This window comes from Schistocerca cancellata, chromosome 2 (genome assembly GCF_023864275.1).
Source record: "Schistocerca cancellata isolate TAMUIC-IGC-003103 chromosome 2, iqSchCanc2.1, whole genome shotgun sequence".
Classification (NCBI taxonomy): Eukaryota; Metazoa; Arthropoda; class Insecta; order Orthoptera; family Acrididae; genus Schistocerca; species Schistocerca cancellata.
Window position 1 is genome coordinate 497,956,974 of NC_064627.1, and position 24,267 is coordinate 497,981,240.

A 24,267-nucleotide genomic window follows, 5' to 3' on the forward strand; every position below is an offset into this window, starting at 1 on the left:
TCAACACAATACCACAGTTCATCAAGAGTAGTGACTGGCGTATTGTGACGATCCAGTTGCTCGGCCACCATTGACCACACTTTTTCAATTGGTAAGAGATCTGGAGAATGTGCTGGCCAGGGCAGCAGTCGAACGTTTTCTGTATCCAGAAAGGCCCATACAGGACCTGCAACATGCGGTCGTGCATTATACTGCTGAAATGTAGGGTTTCGCAGGGATCGAATGAAGGGTAAAGCCACGGGTCGTAACACATCTGAAATGTAACGTCCACTGTTCAAAGTGCGGTCAATGAGAACAAGAGGTGACCGAGACATGTAACCAATTGCACCCCATCCAACACGCCGGGTGATATGCCAGTATGGCAATGACGAATACATGCTTCCAACGTGCGTTCACCGCGATGAAGTCAAACACGGACGCGATCATAATGATGCTGTAAACAGAAGATGGATTCATCTGAAAAAATGACGTTTTGCTATTCGTGCACCCAGGTTCATCGTTGAGTACACCATCGCAGGCGCTCCTGTCTATGATGCAGCATCAAGGGTAACCGCAGCCATTGTCTCAAAGCTGATAGTCCATGCTGCTGAAAACGTCGTCGAACTGTTCGTGCAGATGGTTGTTGTCTTGCAAACGTCCCCATCTGTTGATGATCCATTACTGCCATGTGGATAAGATGCCTGTCATCTCGACTGCTAGTGATACGAGGTCATTGGGATCCAGCATGGCATTCAGTATTACCCACCTGATCTCTCCGATTCCATATTCTGCTAACAGTCATTGGATCTCAACCAACGCGAGCAGCAATGTCGCGATACGATAAACCGCAGTCGCAATAGGCTACAATCCGACCTTTATCAAAGTCGGAAACGTGATGATACGCATTTCTCCTCCTTACACGAGGCATCACAACAACGTTTCTCCAGGCAACGCCGGTCAACTGCTGTTTGCGTATGAGAAATCGGTAGGAAACTTTCCTCATGTCAGGATGTTGGAGATGTCACCACCGGCGCCAACCTTGTTTGAATGTTCTGAAAAGCTAATCATTTGCATATCACAGCATCTTCTTCCTGTTGGTTAAATTTCGCGTCTGTAGCACGTCATTTTCATGGTGTAGCAATTTTAATGGCCAGTAGTGTATATCAAAACAAAATGGTTTAGCAGGTAGGTTGAACTAAACTGTGGCAGAAAAGGCAAGATGTTTACTATTTGATGGTAAACCTAACAAAAGCTTTTGAGCTGAAGTTGTCAATAATGCAGTATATTTGCCCAGTTGGTGAAAGACAGTTGTGGCTGCTATGTAGATGAAAAATGGTTCATGATGCCACTCACCTAGAAGTTTATGTTAGTGCCACCATATGGTAGCACACTATGGCATTTTTATCCCCATTCACATGGATAAATCCTGCTAGATGATAGCACACTCCTCAGACATGCAGATTCACTCACTATATACTGTACTAAAATTAGATCAGACCACAATAGATGTACTGACAGTAAACCTATTTTGTAGGTTTGTGAATGAGCTATAGTATATTAAGTTATGCATTTTATCATACACTAATCCACTTGAGGCCACTTAAGGGCCTAAAGCACATCACCATAGATTGTGTGATTGTTGCATTTTATTCATGCTTCTGAAATCTGTCGATCTTATGGTGATTAGGGTTTATCTGTGATGTAGGCCCACACTGTGTATATACAAAAATTCACAAAAAGCTGTATCACTGGATCTCTAATATTCACTTATATGTGGGATCAATGACAGTGTGCTTTAGGCCATTATGGATCTCAGTGCCTCTTTTGTATTCTAGTAAAATAACCATCTTGGTACACATTACTACTCGATTTTAATCATTTCCACAAATGGCACTTTGTGTTTGAGGTTGGTTGTTTACTGTGTGGGAATGGGCTTCTGTGCACAGTGTAAACATGAACTATGTTGAATCTGTTTAAATGCTAACAGAAAAGCAAAGCTGTGAGGATGGGTCATGAGTTGTGCTTAGGTAGCTCAGTTGGTAGAGCACTTGTCTGCAAAAGGCAAAGGTCCCAAGTTATAGTCTCAGTCAGGTACACAGCTTTGATCTGCCAGGATGTTTCATATCAGTGCACACTCTGCTTAAAAATGAAAATCTCATTGTGGAAACAGAAAAGTAAATTAACAGGAAAAGTTAGCCACAAAGGAACTAGGGCCTCTGAGAATAGAAGCTTTGATTGAGAGAGTGACAAGATCAAAAAGTGTGACTACAAATGAACATTTAACAAAGAATTGTACAGTTAGCACAAGTTGTTGTGTGGGTGCAATGTAAGAATACCTGATTTTCAGCCCAGAAGTAAATTCGTACATTCGTCCGAAAAAATGGAAAAGCACAAAAATGCCCTCTTACTAAAAATGAGACGTGGAGAATTGCAACAATTTACACATTATTTCATTATTGCCCTAAATTGTACTTCATTATGTACAAAATAACAAAATTCCACAAAAACAGTTCATTCTTTTGTCAGATAAGTTATGCATATTATTACTATCATTATTATTATTATTTCTATTTTTCTCAGACCTTAGGTCTGGTTAAAAATGGAAAGTGACGCGGACCTTCATCAAGCGTGACTTCCTTTTAACTGTATGGTATATGTTACATTGTATTTAGGAACTTTCAGGTTATTAAACACGTGTCAATAATTATGGATTTCTGTAGTTGTATATATACGTTTGGATGTAGCTGTATTGCGTTGATGTACTGGTGGATATTGTGTGGTATGACTCCTGTAGTTGATAGTATAATCGGTATAGTGTCAACTTTATCCTGATGCCACATGTCCTTGACTACCTCAGCCAGTTGGACGTATTTTTCAATTTTTTCTCCTGTTTTCTTCTGTATATTTGTTGTATTGGGTATGGATATTTCGATTAGTTGTGTTAATTTCTTCTTTTTATTGGTGAGTATGATGTCAGGTTTGTTATGTGGTGTTGTTTTATCTATTATAATGGTTCTGTTCCAGTATAATTTGTATTCATCATTCTCCAGTACATTTTGTGGTGCATACTTGTATGTGGGAACGTGTTGTTTTATTAGTTTATGTTTTATGGCAAGTTGTTGATGTATTATTTTTGCTACATTGCCATGTCTTCTGGGATATTCTGTATTTGCTAGTATTGTACATCCACTTGTGATGTGATCTACTGTTTCTATTTGTTGTTTGCAAAGTCTGCATTTATCTGTTATGATATTGGGATCTTTAATAATATGCTTGCTGTAATATCTGATGACAGTGTGCTTTAGGCCATTATGGATCTCAGTGCCTCTTTTGTATTCTAGTAAAATAACCATCTTGGTACACATTACTACTCGATTTTAATCATTTCCACAAATGGCACTTTGTGTTTGAGGTTGGTTGTTTACTGTGTGGGAATGGGCTTCTGTGCACAGTACAGAGAATTAATAACACAAAAATTTCCAAAAGAAGTTTTCTGCGATGTAGAAAAAGAATGGAGTTTATTCAAAGACACTTTAGTCGAAGCAGCACAAAAAGTATGTGGCAGAACATCTGGAAAGGAAAAAATAAGACAGACAAGTTGGTGGGATGATACCACAATCCAAGCAGTTAGAAGAAAAAATGGAGCATGGAGAAAATGGTGGAAAACTAAAAATGACGAAGACCATAAAAGATATATAGAGGAAAAGAAGAAGTGCAAAGAAATAGTGGAAACAGCAAAGAAAAAGGCATGGGAAGAGTTTACAAAAAAACTTGAAGAAGATGTGAAGAGCAATAAGAAAATGTTCTATAAAATGATGAAAAATAAAAGGAAGGCTTCTGAAGTACCAGTAAAGATGGAAACAGAGGACGGTACCATTATTGAAGATCCAGGGAATATAAAAGATCTCTGGAAAGAACATTTTAGGAAGCTGTTAAACGCTGAGGACCAGGTACATGAGGAAACAACAAATAATGGAGAAATTGAGAGAAGTTGGGAAGCAGAATTAGGACAAATTACACAGGAAGAAATGGAAAAAGCTGTGAAGAAGATGAATGGGGGGAAAGCCCCAGGACCTGATGAAGTATCAGTGGACATGATAAGAGCAGCAGGTCCAGTGGGAATGCAGTGGCTGTATAGAGTACTATCAAGCGTGTGGAGAAATAGTAAAATACCTGGCGACTGGAGAACAGGAGACATTGTTCCCATCTTCAAGAAAGGCAATAAAAGACTTTGTAAAAACTACAGAGGAATAACCCTCATGAGTCATACAGCCAAGATTTTTGAAAGAATTTTACTAAATCGAATAAGTGAAAAGATAGAAAAGGAGCTGAGTGAAGAACAGCATGGGTTTAGGAAAGGAAGGAGCACAATCGACCTGATATTTTCTATCCGTCAACTGATGGAAAAAAGTTGGGAGTATAACAAAAGGGTGATAATGGTTTTTATTGACATAGAAAAGGCATATGACTCAGTTGACAGGGAAAGACTCTGGGAAGAACTGAAGAAGATAGATATAGAAGATGGATACATTAATGTTATAAAGACAATGTACAGAGGCCACAATTGTAGAATTAGAACACCATTGGGGAACTCTGAATACTTCGAAATAAGACAAGGACTTAAGCAAGGAAGTATTCTATCTCCTGCGCTTTTCAATGTTGTGATGGAGGGAATGAATAGGGCAGTTAAAGATATAGTAAAAGAAAAAGACAAAAAGATGATTTTTGCAGACGATATGGTAATATGGGGTGATAAAGAGGTAGATGTACAGTTACAGCTTGATGCGTGGAAGGAAATAATGAAAAGGTATGGATTAAGAATAAATAAAGATAAGAGTGAAGTAATGGTATTTGGAAGAGAGAAAGGAATCAATGGAAATATTACCTTGAATGGAGAACCCCTCAAAGTGGTAGAAAGTTTCACTTATTTAGGGAGTGAAATATCTAGGGATGGAAGAATAACTAACGAAATTAATAGGAGGTTACAGAAGGGAGGCAATTTCTACCAAACAATAAAACATCTGATTTGGAATAATGAAGTTCCAGAAAGAGCAAAACTCCTGATGTATAAGAATTATTACTTCCCTATTGTCACCTATGGTGGAGAAACATGGACAATGAAAGAAAGGGACTGGAGCAGACTGCAAGCAGGGGAAATGAAATTTCTCAGAGCAGTAAAGGGAAAAACAAGAATGGACAGAGTAAGGAATGTAGAGTTTAGAAAGGACCTCAAACAAGAAAGTATGAGAGAGGAAATTGAAAGAAAGAGATTAAGATGGTATGGGCATGTTAAGAGGATGCATGGGCAGAGACTCCCCAAAATTATGGAAGAACTAAAGATGGATGGGAAACGACCTAGAGGGCGCCCAAGAACACGGTGGAAAATGGGAGTGAGAATATCTGTTGAAAGGAGAGGTGTGACCTGGCAGCAAGTGGAGGAAGAAAAGTGGTGGGAGGACCGAGCCAAATGGAGAGGACTCGTCAGCACCCAGACCCGGCAGTAGCTGGAGCGGGATTCGGATATAGATAGAATATCTGATGTTTATTGTTTGATCCTGTATTGCAATCATGAATCCTTCCGTCTCACTGTATATATTGCCTTTTCTTAGCCATGTGTTGGATGCGTCTTGATCGATGTGTGGCTGTGTTAGATAATACGGATGCTTGCCATGTAGTGTTTTCTTTTTCCAATTTACTTTCTTCGTATCTGTTGATGTTATGTGATCTAAAGGGTTGTAGAAGTGGTTATGAAATTGCAGTGGTGTAGCAGATGTATTTATATGAGTGATTGCTTTGTGTATTTTGCTAGTTTCCGCTCATTCTAGAAAGAATTTCCTTAAATTGTCTACCTGTCCATAATGTAGGTTTTTTATGTCGATGAGTCCCCTTCCTCCTTCCTTTCTGCTTAATGTGAATCTTTCTGTTGCTGAATGTATGTGATGTATTCTATATTTGTGGCATTGTGAACGTGTAAGTGTATTGAGTGCTTCTAGGTCTGTGTTACTCCATTTCACTGCTCCAAATGAGTAGGTCAATATTGGTATACCATAAGTATTTATAGCTTCTGTCTTGTTTCTTGCTGTCGATTCTGTTTTCAGTATTTTTGTTAGTCTTTGTCTATATTTTTCTTTTAGTTCTTCTTTAATATTCCTATTATCTATTCCTATTTTTTGTCTGTATCCTAGATATTTATAGGCATCTGTTTTTTCCATCGCTTCTATGGAGTCACTGTGGTTATTCAATATGTAATCTTCTTGTTTAGTGCGTTTTCCCTTGACTATGCTATTTTTCTTACATTTGTCTGTTCCAAAAGCCATATTTATATAATTGCTGAATACTTCTGTTATCTTTAGTAAATGGTTGAGTTGTTGATTGGTTGCTGCCAGTAGTTTTAGATCATCCATGTATAGCAAATGTGTGATTTTGTGTGGGTATGTTCCAGTAATATTATATCCATAATTTGTATTATTTAGCATGTTGGATAGTGGGTTCAGAGCAAGACAGAACCAGAAAGGACCTAATGAGTCTCCTTGGTATATTCCATGCTTAATCTTTATTGGCTGTGATGTGATATTATCTGAATTTGTTTGGATATTAAGTGTGGTTTTCCAGTTTTTCATTACTATGTTTAGGAACTGTATCAATTTAGGATCTACTTTGTATATTTCCAATATTTGTAGTAACCATGACTGGGGTACACTATCAAAAGCTTTTTGGTAATCAATGTATGCGTAGTGTAGCGACCTTTGTTTAGTTTTAGCTTGATATGTCACCTCTGTATCTATTATCAGTTGCTCTTTACATCCTCGTGCTCCTTTGCAGCAGCCTTTTTGTTCTTCATTTATAATTTTGTTCTGTGTTGTATGTGTCATTAATTTCTGTGTAATGACTGAAGTTATATTTTGTAGATTGTTGGTAGGCATGTTATGGGGCGATATTTAGCTGGGTTTGCTGTGTCTGCTTGATCTTTAGGTTTCAGATAGGCTATTCCATGTGTAAGTGTATCAGGGAATGTGTATGGGTCTGCAATGTAACTGTTAAATAATTTAGTTAGATGTGAATGTGTTGAGGTGAACTTCTTTAGCCAGAAATTTGCTATTTTATCTTTTCCAGGGGCTTTCCAATTGTGCGTAGAATTAATTGTTCGGGTGACTTCATGTTGCAAAATTATCACTTCAGGCATTTGTGGTATCATCTTGTATGTGTCTGTTTCTGCTTGTATCCACCGTGCATGCCTGTTATGTTGTACCGGGTTTGACCATATGTTGCTCCAGAAGTGTTCCATGTCATGTTTGGTGGATTGTCTATTTTAATGTGTGTGTTATCTATTGTCTGGTAAAATTTCTTTTAGTTTGTGTTGAATGTTTGTTTTTGTTTCCTTCTATTTTCACTTTTTTTTGTATCTTCTAAGTCATTTGGCCAATGCTTGTAATTTCTGCTTCTTTTCATCTAATTGCTCTATCGCTTCTTGTTGTGAGATGTTACCTAACTTTTTTCGTTTTTTGTCTGATATTTCATTTCTTATAAATTGTGTTAGCTGTCCAATGTCTTTTCTCAGTTTTTCTATTCTGATCTGTATCCTGTGTTGCCATGCTGGTTTTGTGGGTTTCTTCTATGTGTTGGTTGGTTCTGATCTCTGCCTAGTGTGTATATTTAGCGTAGTGAGTGCTCCTACATAAATTATTATTATTATTACTGTTGTTATTAATATTATGGTGTGTGTTATACTTATAACACAGAAAACACCATTTACTTTCACTATGTAATAATTTTATTGGCACAAGATAAATCAAAACACAAAGAAGTAGTTTTCGACAATCACGGCAACAGTCATGACGAATGTCCCACACCAACTAGTCAACAACCAAAGTAAGTAAAACGAAGTACAAAAAAGCAAAGATATTAATATTTTCTGGCAGTTCTGCCACAGAGCCTCCCCCCGAGGTGTGTGGAGTGCATAGGAAGAGTGATGAGGAGTAAGTGATAAAGGGAAGGTAAACATTTAAGGCAAGACGTAATCTTGAAGTCTGAGAGGTGGCCGTACGGTGCGGCCAGCACACGGGTGATAGCAATAGGGGTAGGAGGATTCGGGGAAGGTGAAGGAGAAGAGGGGGGGGGGGGGGGGGTTACTCTTATAAATAAAACATTATTGGAGTCTACATAGGCTGAAATGTCATTTTGTGAAGTACCAGGAGCCACATTGAAGCATTGTAATAGCTTAATGTCTTTCTGGTCAGATGGCACAGAATTGTTTTGAATTTCAAATAAAAAAAGAAAAGTGTCCACAAGTTGTATTTCTATAGAGTCCACATCATAGTCACTCAAGTTCACTTGAAACACTAGTTCATTACTGCTGGCATTCAGAGGCGTGAAGTATAGAAGAGGGGGGCCTTGACTTGCAGAGAGTGTTTGATTAGCTTGTAGAGAAGGGAGAGGACAGGCCTCTGAAGTTTCCTGCAAAACAAATTCATTATCGTGTATGTCGGTGTCATTAAGGGTCCATGCTGGTTTCAAGTGCTCAATGGACACGACAGATGGTTTGTTCTTAAAGAGGATCGTATTTTCAGAGCGTGGCAGGACCCGGTATGGGCCAGTGTAGGATGGAGCAAGGGGTGGATGCATGGCGTCTTCTCTAAGCATCACATAGTTACAAGAACTGAGGTGTGGGTGAATGGAAACCGGAGGGGTAGCATGTGATCGAGGTTGTGGAAAATGTAACTTGGTGATATGCTTTCGAACCTGTCGTACCAACTCGGGAAGTTGATCCTCGGGAAGTAGAGTAGGGTCATCAAGAAAATCCGCCGGAAGTGTGAGGTTTTCTCCGTATACCATCTCAGCAACTGACGCTTTAAGGTCTTCTTTGAAAACCGTCCTCGAACCTAAAAGGACCCAGGGGAGTGCCTCAGTCCAAGAGGAAGAACGACACATGAGAGCGACCTTCAGGGTATGGTGCCATCGTTCTATTAGGCCGTTAGATTGCGGGTGATAGGCTGTAGTTCTGAATTTGTTGATACCACACAGTTGACAGAGGTGATTAAACAGATTAGATTCAAACTGTCTCCCCTGGTCTGTGATAAGTGAAGTAGGGCAACCAAAACGAGAAAGCCAATGGTGTACAAAAGCGTTAGCTACAGTGTCAGCCGTAATGTCCATGATGGGGATAGCCTCGGCCCAATATGTGGTACGATCTATCATGGTCAGTAAGTAATGGAAGTTGTTAGATATCGGTAACGGACCAACGATGTCCAAATGGACATGACGGAACCTACCTGAGGGCACAGTAAATTTGCCTAATGGGACCTTGGTATGTTTGTGTATTTTGGCTCTCTGGCAAGGTATGCATGCTCTCACCCACTGATTACAATCTCTTTTTACATTAGGCCAAACGTATCTCTCTGTAATGAGGCGCGTAGTCGTGCGAATGCTCGGGTGAGCGAGATTGTGGATTGTGTAGAAAACGTCTTTCCTAAGAGCTTTAGGGACTATAGGACGAGGATGACCTGTTTTAATGTCACAATACAAAGAGGAATCATCATTAGGGAAGGGATGTAGAGCAATTTGTAAGGAAGTATCAGAGTCAGAAAAAAGGTGCTATATCTCTGGGTCAGATAGCTGAAGCTCATGTAAGCAGTGAGGATCAATAGATGTCTTCAGGGAGGACAGGCGTGACAGGTAGTCTGCTGCAACATTGTCATTACCACTGACATATCGAAAGTCTGAAACATATTGTAATACCAAATCCATATGGTGAAACCTTCTGGGGAGTACATCTAATGCTGGTTTGGGGAGAGCCTCGACAAGGGGCTTGTGATCTGTGTAAACTGTCACAAGTCGGGCTTCAATATCTGTATGAAAGTACTTTACGGCCTCATAAATGGCGTAAAGTTCACGATCAAATGTGGACCACTTTCTTTGTGTTTCGGTGAGCTTTTTTGAAAAGAAACGCAGGGGTGTGGTACCTGTTGGTAGGGTCTGTTGCAAAACTGCACCAATGGCATTATCGCTAGCGTCTGTGGTTATTGTCAGGGAGGCGTCAAGGTTGGGGGAGACACGGTAATAGCATTCACCAAGGCGTACTTAAGCGAGTCGAAGGCTCACTGCATGGTCTGATCCCTTTCTATGTGTCTGTCACCTGTGGTATTCTTTCCCTTTAAGGCCTCAGTGAGAAGGGCTTGAAGAGATGCTGCATGTGGAATGTGGAGTCTAAAAAAATTTACCATTCCGAGGTATCTACATAGCTCTTTATAGGTTTGAGGCAGGGGAAGGTCAAGTATTTGTTGCACTCTATCTGAGGTGGAACGAATGCTCTCATTATTGACCAAATGTCCCAGGAAAATAACCTCTGGCTTCTCCAGTTGGGATTTGTCATGATTAATCTCAGCTCCATGTCATGCCAATCTATCAAAAACCTGTTGGAGGTGTTGTTTGTGTTCCTTGACAGTTGTGGAGAAAATAATAATGTCATCTAGGCAGGCATAGCAAAAATTAAGGCCACGTAGAATGGTGTCAATGAATCTTTGCCAGGTCTGGGTGGCATTCCTCAATCCATAAGGCATAAACAAATATTCATATAGTCCAAATGGGGTGATGATAGCGGTTTTGGGGATATCTTCTGGGTGCATTGGAATCTGATGGTATGCCTTTTTGCAGTCTAACACAGAGAAAAAATTGGCACTGAACATGGATTGTGAAAAATCGTGGAGGTGTGGGACAGAGTAGTTATCAAGTATTGTTCTGGTGTTCAAACGCCTATAGTCTCCACAGAGTCGAAAGTAATTGTCCTTTACCGGGAATGAAATGTATTGGGGAAGACCACGCACTGTCCAAGGGGCGGGCGATACCCAAGCGTTAAAGTTCATTAATACATTCTTTCATTCTTTGGCAGTGGTAAGTTTTTTTGCTTTGAGGCGTCGGGGGCTAGAACAGACAGGCAGTCCCTCAGTTGTGTTAAGCCTGTGACAGACGCTCATAGTAATGGCCTTGATTTTGTGAATAGGTGTGGCCAAAACACATGGAGGGACACAGGAAGGAGCGACGTTATCGTCGGTGCACGGTAAGTATGAAAGGGAACTAACCTGAAATACATTATCATTGAACAGTAGTTCAGTGAAAGCTGCAGTGTCGTCCGCAGAGCTGCACTGTGCGACAGCCAGCGGGGTTCCATTGACTATGGTGTTACTGCACGAAGGAATCGTTGTGCGCGTATGCGCGGTGTCGCCTGTAACAGCTGTCGCCTCTGTATTTTGGTGAAAGGTGGACGGTGAAGCGCAGGGTGCGGGGTTGCTGAGTGGGTTGCCGTCTTCGCTGTCCGGGTCATGGCAGGTGCTGCTGTGGCTGCGTATAAACAGCAGTGTGGTATGCAGGTCCTGTGTAGTTTCGTGCGTGTTATTACTTTTCATCTTGATCTCCTCTCTAAACCTGCGCAATTCATCAGTCAGGACATCACAACGTTGAAGTAGCTTTGCATTGTCTTCAGACAGTTGGTCGATTTCAAGGCGTTGCATAACTAAGTTCACTACGGCAGCTTTGACCTCCTCAGATAGAACAGAAACTGTCTCTTTGTCTTGTTGACAGGACGTATTCGAGCTGCATTCTGTCGGCATGGATGGGGAAAATCTCGCCGAAAATTTTTGTTTAAAATCCACTGAGCAGAGGGCAGGTGTAATTAAGTCCAAAGAAAAGTTATGAGCAGTTAAGAAGTCGATTTCTACTACCGAAAATGTCCGTTCATAATTATGTGTATCATCGAAGTAAATGCGAAGTTGCGAACACCATAAACCTTTAATGAAGAATTGTTGGCTGCTCTGATTTGGTGAGGCGGATGCGTGATTGTAGAAGTGACCATTGAACGTGGAATGATGCTCACATCAGCACCAGTGTCCACTAAAACGATTTCTGAGAAGCTATATCCTGGTTATACAATCATCCGAGAGAATACTTCGGAAGTACTAGCCTGTGATCTGTTAGGCGACTTGACGTCACAGTGCAGACCGGTGCGCCTATAGCCACCCACCGTGCATGTTTGAGCGCATTGCACAGGGTGAGCGGCAATCTCTGGCTGTATTACCGTAAATGGAGTGATACCAGCAGAGAGGATAAACTTGCTGATCCTGTGTTGTTACCGGGTGAAGGACGTCACTTGAAGCTGTGGTATGGGATGGTGAAGGACAATGTGGAATCTGGTGCTCAGCCAGTGTACTCTGTCTGTTGTTTTGGAAAGATTGGCCTCTGCCACGAGGGGGAGGTATAATATTGAGGGGGTCACACGTAGATAACTTTCTTCTGTTGATTATCTTATATGCGGCGTTGGCCAGAAATAATTTCGCTTGTAGAGGTTCCTGATCGTGTGATAGGAGCTGCAGTTGGATAGCTTGCGGCAGCTTTCCAACCCAGAAAGAAAGTAGAGCTTCATCTGGCATAGTTTTGCTATCGAAGACTGCTCTGATACGTTCTTTGAGATGTACATCTTGCAGTATGTATAAAACAGACTCTTGCGTAGTCTTAGCTAGACGTTCGCAGATCTGTTGTTTTGCCAGTGCATAACGATTTTCGGGGGCCGCTGACAGCACTAAGTCCTGTACCCACTCAGCGTGGTCCTCTAGGGCTTTAATAAGTGCAGTAAATTTAGCACTGTCTGAATCAATGTTTAGGGCAGTGAATATAGTCTCTGCTAAAATAAACCACGTATGTGGATTGTCCATCGTGAACCTTGGTAATTTAGGAATTTTCTCACTCTTGTGTTGTGGATGTAACAGATTCGATAGCACAGCAGACAGGAGTGGCGGAGTGTTTATGAACCTGTCACTTGCGGCATTCGCGGCATCTGGTTTAAACACGGCTGGTGCTGGAGGCACGGCAGGCGCAGCCGGGGCTGCGGAAACAATCGGGGCGGGACGACTGTCCAACCACTAATTGTTGTCACTGAAATTTGTACCCATCTGTTTTTGTAGTGAGTCTTGTAGTGGGTGGGGAGAGAATGTGTCCAAAACCGATTTATCAGCAATATACGGGGAGCTCCAAGTGATCTGTGGGCTCGAAAAGTCTGTGAGGTTCATAGTGTTGGGGCACTGTTGCACACTACATGTCACAGGAGGTTGTACATACGATGCACTGTGAGTCACAAATTTAGGCACAGCACTCATGATTGGTTTGTTATAGATGAACATAGAAAAAGATTTCATAGCAGGTGACATCACTGACGATGTTGAAAGAGTCCACAACGGCATTGTTGATGACGGAGAAAACTCCACGGCATTGTACTTATCTTCCAATTTTATCCCAGTTGTTGATGGCGTTGTGCGTAGGAAACCATAGAAAGGCAGTGTAGAGACACCATTAGTATCATGTTGTAGTCCGAAAGGAGTGGAGGGTGAGTGATGTGTAAAGTAGTAAACGGCCACATTATCGAATCGGACGTATGTTGCGCGTCGGAGGTCACCAGTATGGCATGTGTTATACTTATAACACAGAAAACATCATTTACTTTCACTATGTAATATTTTTATTGGCTAAAGATAAATCAAATCACAAAGAAATAGTTTTGGACAATCACAGTAACAGTCATGATGAATGTCTCACACCAACTAGTCAACAACCAAAGTAAGTAAAACGAAGTACAAAAAAAGCAAAGATATTAATATTTTCTGGCAGTTCTGCCACATTATTGGCAGTTGTAGTTGAATAAACTTGTTGATAAGCATAACTGTTATACAGCTATTAATTTCACATTGTCAGATTTATCTGAATCTAATAACTTGTGAACACCCAGAATGTCACAAGATGCCACTGGTAAAAGGGTTCAAGTTTATTGAATAAAATGTCCTATGAATGGTGGGCTGGCAAGAAACCAACCTTTCATAATCTCAGAATAATTGGAAGCAAAGATATGATGCCCAATTCTAAAATTACGAGGACAAAATTGGGAAAAGCCAAAAGAAATGATTTCATAGCATGATTTAATATGATATAGCAACACCACAAAAGGCTATAGACTTTATGACCCTGAAGCAAATGATGATGTAATAAGTAGAGATGTGACTACAATGAAAAATGTTAATGATATAGAAACTGAAATAAAGAATCATGAATAAATCATGAGTTCAGTGGGAGAAGACAAATAAGAAGCTGAGTATGATGCTATACCAAGAGAAGACATCAATAATGCTTCAGAAGATTCATTAAGTCAGAGGAAGAAACTAATACTCAAAAACTTTGTATCACAAGAAGATAAAATGAAGAAGATCAGAAGATCACAATGGCAGTTCAAACCAAATAGAAAATTTGATGATTATTAGGCTTATTTTTCTGCTCCCCCCTCTACATCAATCCACTTGTGGCAAGGAGTTCAAATGTCAAATTTGGCTCACTTCTGCCCAGTGGCCTGGGAGGAGTTCTTGTACATACATACACACACTTGGCTTTATTTGTATACTAGCCTTTTCCCCACTGCTTTGCAAGTGTATCTTAATGTCATATAATGTGCACATCTCTTTGTCCATCTGCTCCTCTCTCCTCTGTGCCCATCATCTCCCTGCCTCCCCATCTGTCAGTCTCCTCCTCCCAGTTCTCAGCCTCCTCCCCCCTCTCTCTCTATGTCCATTGCCTCCTCCCCCTCCCTGTCTCCACATACCCTCCTGCCACCCCTCTCCCTATCCATCCCCCCTCTCCCTACCATCATCTCCTGCCCCCCATCTCTCTCCATCTCCTGTATCCACCTCAACTTTCTCCCAGGTATGCCCATCCACACATGTAGCCCCTGCAAATGAGGTCAATAAAACAGGCTCTTACTACTCCCACATCACACCTCTTGTGCACTGCAACCCATATGCCAAGGGCTTGGGAACCCTTTTTGTCCCGTGATGTTAGGCTCCCATGCAAAGCAGGCCAATACCGCTCCAGCACAACATGCCTGTGCTGGACAGTCTACACATTGTGGGAGGGGGGGGGGGGGGGGGGGGGGGGTTATGCTGGAAAACTGTTTCTTGTCCCTGATTTGTAGGCTGCCCTGGAAAGCAGGCAGTATAGCAAACAGATATGACTCCCACACAACACACCGTTTGTGTAGGGCAGCCTGTATGGTAGGGGCTTAAAAAAACATGCATGTCTGAAACTCTGCAAATATCAGAGCTGGAGCATTGTTAATTCTCCTCCCTGCCCTTCCTCCAGTGTTGGTCCTCTAAAGGGAAGGAGTGTGTGTATCAAACTTTTGGCTTCACTCGCATACACATTCAAACATATAATGCACACGTTTCCTCTTCCCCATCCCTTCTACGAGGGTGGTTTGAAAAGTTCTTAGAATGGAATAGGAAAAAGTACTTACCTCACTGAAAGCTTTTTTTATTTTTCAATGTAGTCTCCTTGTAGACAAATGCACTGGTCCAACGATATTCCAGTGCCTTGATTCCATCTCAAAAATGAGTTTCCTCCAGGCCTGCAAAATTCTTGTCAACTCTGGCTATCAATTCTTCATATGAGGTGAATCTTCCTCCACCAAGAAAAATTTTCAGTTTTGGGAAGAGATGGAAGTCTGATGAAGCCATATCATGTGAATAAGGCAGGTGTGGCAACAATTCATACCTTAGTTCATATAATTTTGCCATAGTGAAGGCACACGTGGAGGCGCACTTTATCTTGATGGAAGATGACTTTCTTCCCACTAAACCTGGCCTTTTTTCACATACCTTTTGTTACTACTTGTCCAGGATGTTAGCATAGTATCCTCCAGAAATTGTTTGCCCAGTGGGGAAATAATCTACAAACAGAATCCCCTTCGCATAACAGAACACTGATGCCATGACCTTTACTGCCAAAGGAATTGTCTTTGCTTTCTTTGGTGGCAGAGAATCAGCATGTTTCCACTGCTTTGAATGTTGTTTTGTCTCTGGGGTATATTAGTGCACCCAAGTTACATCTGTTGTCACAAACTGGTGCAAAACATCTTGTTTGTTTCTCCTAAAATGGGCCAAATATTGTTCCGATATATCCATTCTCATGTGTTTTTGATCCATCGTTAAGAGTCGCGGCACCCATCTTGCAGATAATTTTTTCATTTCTAATTCTTCAGTTAAAATGTGATATACCCTTTCAGATGACATCTGGCAAGTGTGAACAAGTTCATGCACTTTAAATTGGTGATCCTCCACGATCATTTTGTGCACTTCTGCAATGATTTCTGGAGTAGTGACACATCTTGGTCAACCACTGCACAGGTCATCATCTAAGCTCTCCTGACCAAATTTAAATTCATTTGACCACTTGGCAATAGTTGAATATGAAGGAACAGAGACCCCCAGTGTATTTTGGAAATCAACATGAATGTCCTTTGCTTTCATACCTTTCTGTATGAAGTACTTAATCACAGGTCGAATCTCATTTTTTTCCATCTTCACAAATCACTACACAGGAACAACAACAGAGCCATGTCACCACCACAGCTCTCTTCCAAGAGCACTGACGTGGCACATATTTATGGGCAACAGTCCAATGAATATCACATGAACAACTTGTTGCACTAGTGCTGACCTCTCGTGATGATTCTGAGAACTTTCCAAACCATCCTCATACATCATTCTCTGCAAACCGCCTAATCATAAGTGGCAAGCCACCTAACTTTTGTGTGGTGGAGGATACTTTTGGTACCATTAACTGATCCCCTCTTCCCTGTACCACTCACGCATGGTGCATGGGAAGAATGATTGTTGGTAAACCTCTCTATTAGCTCTAATTTATTTGATTTTTCTCATTATGGTCATTTCGCGAGATGTATGTGGGAGTCATCTGCTCATGAGTGGGAGGCATACTGTCTTAGTGATTAAAGTCTACAGCACAGTCATCAGCAGACTCAAATGCTATGTGTGCTGCTGCAGTTGATTGCATCTCTGCATGACTTAATTCCATGTCCTCGGGAAATTCCTGCACAGGCACAGTGGCACTCTTAACCGACTGTCACATGCTTTTGTTCTGGCACATTGCACCTGTGTACATCATGTGTTTTGCAGTAGAGGATTTGTGAAGGGTTGTCAGTTCCAGTGTTGGAACATGTAAATGCCATTCAGCCACATTGCACAGTGTACTATGTCATTCTTGCCGGACACATAACGAAAGTAGCATTTGTATGTAAGCCTAATAGGGATAGAAACATGTAGATATTTCACAGTGGATGAATACAGTGGTAGCTATCTGCACTAAGAGCTTAGGGTAAGCCTAGAAACCTCACAGCATGGGGCACACTCCAGGTGTGTAATCGCACCTTTCAACAGAATAACACAAAACATGTAACGATATAGGTTAAAATGAATGTTCCTTATTAGCTTTTCATTAAATATTAATTCACAACACAAGTGCCTACTTGATGTTATCAAAGTAAATGACTCCCAAAGATTACCTGTGGCATAGACCATTACATTCATTTCTATATTTGTGTAAGGATAGATCACAAATTATGAAGATATGTATTGGTTATTGACACAGAAGAGAGCAAATTTAGAGGATACATAATTACAATGGGCAAAGTAATGTACCCATCTAACTACAGTTTGCATAATGAGAGAATTAACAAAATACACTGATGGAAAAAAAATCAAAACACTAAAAAATAATTAATGTAGACTAATGAAATTTTGGGAATACATTTGTCTAGGTGACATATTTAAGTAATAAACATTGCAAGTTCACTGGTTAATATAAGCACAAGATAAGCCATTGCAAACATGAAATGCTGACACATTAATAACCAATGTACATCTACATCTATGTAGTTACTCTGCAATTCACACTTAAGTGCCTGGCAGAGGGTTCATCGAACCATTTTCATACTAGTTCTCTACCATTCTACTCTCGAATGGCGCATCGGAAAAATGAACATCTAAATCTTTCTGCCTGAGTTCTGATTTCTATTATTTTATTATGATTATCATTTCTCCCTACGTAGGTGGGTGTCAACAAAATATTTTCGCACTCAGAAGAGAAAGTTGGTGATTGAAATGTCGTAGATAGATCTTGCCACAAAGAAAACTGCCTTTGTTTCAGTGACTGCCAACCCAACTTGCATATCATACTGTCACTGGACACTCTCACCCCTATTGCATGATAACATGAAACGGGCTGCCCTTCTTTGCACTTTTTCGATGTCCTCCATCAATCATACCTGGTAAAGATCCCACACTGCACAGCAGTATTCCAGCAGGGGATGGACAAGTGTAATTTAGGCTGTCTCTTAAGTGGGTTTTTCGCATCTTCTAAGTGTTCTGCCAACAAAGTGCAGTCTTTGTTTCGTCTTCTCCACAATATTATCTATGTGGTCTTTCCAATTTAAGTTGCTCGTAATTGTAATTCCTAGGTATTTAGTCGAATTGACAGCCCTTTTATTTGTGCGATTTATCGTATACCCAAAATTTATTGGCTTTCTTTTAGTACCCATGTGGATGACCTCACACTTTTCTTTGTTTAGTGTCAATCGCCACTTTTCACACCATACAGGAATTCTCTCTAGATCATTTTGTAATTGGAATTCATCATCTAATGATTTTACTAGACAGTAAATTACAGCATCATCTGCAAACAATCTAAGGGGGCTGCTCAGATTATCACCTAGATCATTTATGTAACTCAGGAACAGCAGAGGGCCTATGACAGTACCTTGTGGAACGCCAGGTATCACTTCTGTTCTACTCGATGATTTACCATCTATCATTACAAACTGTGACCTCTCTGAGAGGAAACCATGAATCCAGTCACACAACTGAGACAATACTCCATATGCATGCAATTTGATTAATAGTCGCTTGTGAGGAGCAGTATCAAAAGCCTTCTGGAAATCTAGGAATATGGAATCGATCTTTGATCCCTTGTCAGCAGCACTCATTACTTCACAGGAATATAGAGCTGTGTTGCACAAGAATGATACTTTCTGAATCCGTGTTGGTTATGTATCAATAAGTCATTTTCTTCAAGGTGATTCATAATGTTCGAATTCAGTATATGCTTCAAAATCCTACTGCAAATTGAGGTCAGTGATATGGGTCTGTAATTCAATGGGTTACTCCTATTTCCTTTCTTGGATATAGGTGTGACCTGTGTTACCTTCCATTCTTTTGGAACCAGAGTGTTGAATGTAAGCATGCAAATGTGCATGCACTGTGTAGTACATTGTACAGGTGCCAGATGTCAGTTTGTGGGGTGGAATTCCATGCCTGTTGCAGTAGGTTGGTCAATACAGGGATGGTTAATGCTGTTTGTGGATGATGCTGGAGTTGTCATCTGATGATATCCCACATGTGCTCAATTGGAGATAGATTTGTTGATTGAGCAGACCAAGGCAACATGTTGACACCCTATAGAGCATGGTGGGTTAAAACAGCGGTATGTGGGCGAGTGTTGTCCTGTTGGAAAACACCCGGTGGAATCCTGTTCATGAATGACAGCAAAAAAAGGTCGAATCATCAGACTGACATACAAATTTGCAGTCAAGGTGTGTGGGATAACCACGAGTGCTCCTGCTGTTATATGAAATCACATTCCATACTGTAACACCAGGAGTAGGTCTAGTGTGTCTAGCACATGGACAGGCTGGTTGCAGGCCTTCAACTGACTTCCTTCTAACCAATACATGGCCATCACTGGCACCAAGGCAGAACCATCTTCCATTAGAAAACACAACAGACCTCCAACATGCCCTCCAATGAACTTTCACTTGACACTACTGAAGTCGCAAATAGTGGTGGTTTGCGATCAATGGAATTCTCACTACAGGCCATCTGGCTTGAAGCTGTCCATAAAGTAACCAATCTGTGACAGTTCATTGTGTCACTTTGTTGCCAACTGCAGCTCAAATTGCTGCTGTAGATGCAGTAAAATACACCAGAGCCATTTGCCAAACATAATGGTCTCCCCTCTTGGTAGTGCCACATGGTCATCTAGAGCCTAGTTTTCTTGCAGCCCTTAGATTCTCACAATCACTGCTGCCAGCAATCACCTACAGTGGCTATATTCCTGCCTAGTCTTTCTGAAAAATCACAGAAGTGACATTCAGCTTCTCACAGCCCTATTCCATGACCTTGTTCAAACTCAGTTAGGTGTTGACAATGGTGTCTTTGTTGCCTTGAAGGCATTCTTAACTAACATCAATTCACCAAGTCCAGTCTCAAAGGTAACTAATGCTCATAGCCATTCTACACACTACTAACACCACTCTTATGCAACTGGCATGAAATTCGAATAGACATCATCTTTCATAGGTAGAAACAGGCCTACCAACTTTCACTTACATCGCACAACTCCCCCTTGGTGTTGCAACTCTTTCCATCAGTGTAGTTGGAATTACATTGTGACAACAATGCATGTTTCAGCCAAACATTTTTTCTAGGTCAGAAAAAATCATGAAAACCAAATCCTGACATTTGTTCTAGGAATTAATCATGCTTAACAGTCAAAATAACATAATTTTTTTCTGGTAGATGGAAACTTTTAAAATAGGAAGCTTTCAGGAAAACTAAAATTCTTGCTGAAAAGAGGCACTGAAGGACTTTCAACTGAGGTATATTATTTTACAAATAACTAGCTATTTGTTCATAGAAAATATCAGCTCTGTGTGTTCTGTAGGTTTCAAAAATGTTTAATAATTTTAATTCATTTATTCAACTTACACCATTATCATAGTCAATAATTCTTTAAATAAATAGTTTCCAGATAAACTGAATATGATTTGTAATTATAAATGATGACATTATGTAGTGAATGATTAAGTTTTGTGAACGTGAATCCTTTTTTTTATGTTTGTATGTGCTATAGGAGATCTGTTTGTGGACTAGGACTGGAGGGTGGTACCTACCTGTTAAGGCCGTAGTAAGACCTTGAGCATAAAGGGCAAGGGACTGCTCATCATTGCAGATACAATTTCCTCTGGTGGCTACTTTTATAAGAGAGACTTTTGAGGTACCATTGATGGTTGGTGAGCTTATAAAGCCCAAAGATTTTTACAGTCATCCAAGTATTGAGGGTCAGCAGGCGGGAAAATGACACTCTAAGCTGAAATGTACCACATGAAATGAATGGAAGCGAGGGTGTAAAGATCATGGGGGAATGAGGATAGAAAGTCATGGCACTGGGTCCAGATCATGAATCACTGAACTGGAACAATACAAGGGGGTTAAGACCTTGGGTGGCTGGAATAGCTTCCTTTAGATGGACCATTAACAGGTTGGCTTATGAGGAGGCCATTGATGCTATTATAAATACTACACAATACTGTATTTTTTTCTTACCTACCCTGGCTTCTCTATTAAATCCCATTTGTCATGAGTCTTCCAATTTAAAAACATGGATTGTTACCAGGTTTTATATGAATGAACATGTATGAAAAATTTCTTATCTGTTCAGCAAAAATATATTAATTCTGATACATTAATTTCAATCAGCGTCATTACTATTTTCTTATGTTGCAGGTGGTCAAAAAGTTAGTAAAATTATTCATTTAAGGATATGAGATACACTCAGTTACAAATGTGTTGAAAAAGTAGCTGTAGGATACAACATTAAATTTTGGTATTTTTGCATAATAACTGCGAGAGAATGTTGAATTTTTTTCCCTCCCCAATGTTGATCATCACAGATACCCTACAAATTTCAACCAGACTTTGCAGTAGTGTTTTGTCTGTAAAAATATCTGTTATTGTTGAAGCTATATCATGACATCTTTTTACCACGTTTAAAGTGATTTTACTTTCAAAACTGTGGAATTCTTTACTATACAAATAAAAAATGAACGACACAGAGGCAGCACAGATTCAGAAACACAACTGTCTCTTTATTCACACAAAGCCATGAGTACTATTGGTAGGGGATCTCAGATTGATTCCATATTTCTAGATTTCCAAAAGGTTTTTGACATCATTCCTCACAAGCAACTGTAAATTTAATTCCATGTCTATGGAGTATTGTTGCAGTTATGTAACTTGATTCATAATATAATGTCAGAAAGGTCCCAGCTGATAGCAACTGACAGAAAGTAATCAACTAAAACAGAAGTGATATCAAACTTTCCCAAGGAAGTGTTACAAGCCCTCTGCTGTTCCTGATCTATATAAACGATTTAGACCACAATAAGATCAGCCCTTTTTGCTTGTTTCAAGATGCTGCTGCTATTTAACATCTAGTAAAGTCATTATAAAATTAAAAACAATTGCAAAATGATTTAAACAAGATATGTATATAGTGCAAAAGGTGGCGATAAACTCTAAACAATAAAGAGTTTGAGATTCTGCACAGGAATTCTAAAAGGAGCCTGTAAGAATCTGGTTACATGATAAGTTACACAAATTTAAAGATTGTCAGTTCAACTAAAAACTTTCAGATTACAATTATGGACAACTTAAATGGAAACCATCACACAGAAAATGTTGTAAGGAAGCCGAATGAAAGACTGTATTTCATTGCCACAACACTTAGAAGATGCAATAAGGCACTACCTACACTGTGCTTGTCTGTCCTCTTCTGGGTAGTTGCTGAAGGGTATCAAATCCTTACCAGATAGGATTGATGGTAGACATTGAAATACTTCAATCAGTGGCAGCTCATTTTGTAGTATGGCAAAATAGGGGAGAGAGAGAGAGATATATCATACTCAAACTGGCTGGCAATCATTAAAATGAAGGTGTTCTTTTCACAAAATTTAAATTATCAACCTTTTCCTCTGAATGCAAAAATATTTTGTTGAAAGCCACCTACATAGGGAGTAAGGACCACTACAATAAAATAAGATCAATTAAGAGTTCACATGTAATAATTCAGGTGTTCACTTTTCCCCCAAATCACACCCAAAAACATATGATTTTCATATTAGGTGCATCGTGCTGCCACCTACTGCCAGGTACTCCGTATCAGTGACCTCAGTAGTCATTAGACATAGTGAGAGAGTGGAATGGGGAGGTCCACAGAACTCATGGGCTTTGAACATGGTCAGGTGATTGGGTGTCACTTGTGTCATACATATGTATGCAAGATTTCCACACTATTAAACACCCTTAAGTCCACTGTTTCTGATGTGACAGTGAAGTGGAAATGTGAAGGAACACATACAGCACAAAAGAGTACGAGCCAACCTCATCTGTTGACTGACAGAGACTGTCGACAGTTGAAGAGGGTCGTAATGTGTCATAGGCAGACATCTATCCACACCATCACACAGGAATTCCAAACTGCATCAGGATCCACTGCAAGTACTGTCACAGTTAGGCAGGAAGTGAGAAAACTTGGATTTCATGGTCGAGCGGCTGCTCATAAGCCAGTAAATGGCAAATGATGCTTTGCTTGGTGTAAGGAGCGTAAATATTTGATGATTGAACAGTGGAAAAATGTTGTGTGGAGTGACGAATCATGGTACACAATGTGGCGATCCAATGGCAGGGTGTGGGTACGGCAAATGCCCGGTGAACGTCATCTGCCAGCGTGTGTAGTGCCAATAGTAAAATTTGGAGGCATTGGTGTTATGGTGTGGTCGTGTTTTTCATGGAGGGGGCTTGCAGCCCTTGTTGTTTTGTGTGGCACTGTGTGTGGATGTGCATGATAAATCACACAGAATAATTCTATTTGCTGATGACACAACAATATTAGTAAATGCAGCAAAAAAATGATGATATCCAACATAAAGTAAACTCTTTTACAAATCAATTAAGTAAATGATCCGCAGTGAATTAGCTTATAATAAATAACAGAAAAACAGTAGCATTAAATTTCCATAGCTCTTAAAACAATACCCTGTGTTATCCAGATATCACTGTCAACCAACAACCCATCATTAATAAAGAAGTAACAAAATTTCTTGGCATATGGATTCAAAGTGACCTAAAATAGGACAAACATATTGAGCATGTTAATTTCAAGCTGAATACAGGTTGCTATCTTTTAATGTCTCTAAAAGGATGCATAAATGAACAGGATCTAATGTCTGCCCATTATGCATATTTCAATGCATACCTAAAATGTGGACTCCGATTCTGGTGGAATTCACTAGCACCTCTCGGGACCTTCACAATAAAAAAAAAAAAAAAATGCCATTAGGATTATTATAGGGAGCAGAACTGTACAGTTATGTAAACCAATATTTAAAACATTGAAAGATCTACCACTATCTCGTATGTTCATTCTAATGTATATTAAAAGAAATGTAATTGGAAATGATAATGGTATTAGAAAAAATTGTGGCTTACATAATCACAACACTAGATTAAAAGGTAATTTGCATTTACTTCCAACTAATACTGTTTTATATCAGAAAGGTACATGCTACTTGAG

The 24,267-nt window shown here is 40.1% G+C and overlaps 1 protein-coding gene across 1 annotated transcript in view; it reads left to right on the top strand.

Moving 5' to 3' along the window:
- The window catches only part of LOC126155690 (dynein axonemal heavy chain 8-like), a 622,476-nt gene that overhangs the window by 584,990 nt on the left and 13,219 nt on the right, over positions 1–24,267 (top strand). The window lies entirely within an intron of this gene.